Consider the following 2,500-nt stretch of genomic DNA (forward strand, 5'->3'; position numbering starts at 1 on the left):
CGAAGGCAGGGGGGAAGGGGAGGGGGCATGTACGTCCTGCTGCTATCCACATTACAGTGTATAGCATGAGCATGTGGAAAGTCAGCAACACCTGCAAGGTGTTTAACATGACGCGATACACAGGGGACCGGGCAGTGCGAGTAGCGAACTATATTGCGAGGGTTGCGGTTAGGCAACACTACACTACTTTAACGGGTTGCATAACAATTACAGAGCAGGTTCAGCGAAAACGTGCGTCAGGTTAAGGCGCAATATAGTTTAGGTTAAGGCACATTATAGGTTAGGTTAAGGCACATTATAGGTTAGGTTAAGGCACATTATAGGTTAGGTTAAGGCACAACATGGGTTAGGTTAAGGCACAACATGGGTTAGGTTAAGGCACAACATGGGTTAGGTTAAGGCACAACATGGGTTAGGTTAAGGCACAACATGGGTTACGTTAAGGCACAACATGGGTTACGTTAAGGCACAACATGGGTTAGGTTAAGGCACAACATGGGTTACGTTAAGGCACAACATGGGTTAGGTTAAGGCACAACGTAGGTTAGGTTAAGGCACAACGTAGGTTAGGTTAAGGCACAACGTAGGTTAGGTTAAGGCACAACATAGGTTAGGTTAAGGCACAACGTAGGTTAGGTTAAGGCACAACGTAGGTTAGGTTAAGGCACAACGTAGGTTAGGTTAAGGCACAACGTAGGTTAGGTTAAGGCACAACGTAGGTTAGGTTAAGGCACAACGTAGGTTAGGTTAAGGCACAACGTAGGTTAGGTTAAGGCACAACGTAGGTTAGGTTAAGGCACAACGTAGGTTAGGTTAAGGCACAACGTAGGTTAGGTTAAGGCACAACGTAGGTTAGGTTAAGGCACAACGTAGGTTAGGTTAAGGCACAACGTAGGTTAGGTTAAGGCACAACGTAGGTTAGGTTAAGGCACAACGTAGGTTAGGTTAAGGTACGATATAGGTTAGGTTAAGGTACGATATAGGTTAGGTTAAGGTACGATATAGGTTAGGTTAAGGTACGATATAGGTTAGGTTAAGGTACGATATAGGTTAGGTTAAGGTACGATATAGGTTAGGTTAAGGTACAATATAGGTTAGGTTAAGGTACAATATAGCTTAGGTTCAGGTACACATTGTTGTAGGGAAAGGTGTATTGGGGGGGGGGGGCGGCAGGTTCGTTGATAGTGATTATCGTAATTGGATGCCTGCGGCATCATCCGATTTGTCACGTCAGGATGCACTTTTGGCTCATGACAGGCGGCGCTCCGATTCCATGGTTGTGGCAGATCTGTGTCTTTCATTCCTGCCATTGTTTGTGTGCTGTGACAGGAGGCAGTATTGTGATGTTGGGTGCACCCCTGTGTAGGACATGTGTGGGTGTTCGTGGCTTAGCTGAGCAATGTGCGGATGTCGGAAGGGTGGGATATTGTGTTTTCTGGGTGGACCTCCCGGTCTGGTTATGATAGTGTGGATTGTGTAATGTGGCGGAGAGTATGCACTGGATGTTCTTCCATGCTGGTGGTTAGATATTGTGTGTGTGCCTGTTACAGGCAGAGAGTAGTGTGTGATAAGAGAGTAGTGTGTGATAAGAGTGTCTGGCTGACGTGTGGTTCTCATTGTGTGCAGAGTCTTTCAGCATGTATAGGGACGGTTGTATATATTATCTGTATTCTGATGGCTCTGCATCTATTACTAATCAGTGCCGTGTATACGGTGACTCTGGTTCCAGTCGAAACTGTTCTATCTCTGTACATTAGTGATACTGCGGCTCCACTATGTTGCCGCCCCTGTCGGCCGTTTCCCCCAGTGTATGGCTAATGATTATCAGCAATCAGTCTATTAGTCAATACCGGTAGTGTGACGACGTCAAATGTACGGGATGGGGGAAGCTACACCCTTCCCGTGGGTCAGGGCCTAGAAAGACTCTTCCCACGCAGGAGACTCGGACTGTCGTTACTCTTCCGAGAAATATATTTGCCCAGCGTTTTTTGCGACTGCGAGTGCAACGCCCACGGGTGCCGACATGGATGGGGCGCTTCCTAGCTGATCGCTCAGCATGAGAATCCGTACAGTGAGCAATGCGATCGCGTCTGTAGCTTGTACGTGGTACAGCTCGCAGCTCATGAATAGGGACAGTATGGTACATGGCTGCTCTGGTTTGGGTTTCCCCTTGCCAGAGGTGAATTATCATCAGGGATCCCCGAGCTTCCGCTCATACTCCCTTCAAGTCCAACCCATGCATCCACTACCCAACTACGCCACAACGAAGGAAACCAGCTCGGAAAAACTACCCCCTTTGTGGGGGAATGGACCTTCCATCTGAAGAGCGCCTTTAGCCACCCTTTTGGGTGCCCACGGGGAACCACGTGGAGGCGGCGCCGCCACTGCTGATGGCGACCCTTTTCATCAGCAGTATAGCATACATCAGCAGTATAGCATTCATGAATAGGGACAGCGGGAATGTCGCATATTGGAAATATCTCTTCATGAAACGCATGTT

Source organism: Schistocerca serialis, chromosome 4 (assembly GCF_023864345.2).
Source record: "Schistocerca serialis cubense isolate TAMUIC-IGC-003099 chromosome 4, iqSchSeri2.2, whole genome shotgun sequence".
Classification (NCBI taxonomy): domain Eukaryota; kingdom Metazoa; phylum Arthropoda; class Insecta; order Orthoptera; family Acrididae; genus Schistocerca; species Schistocerca serialis.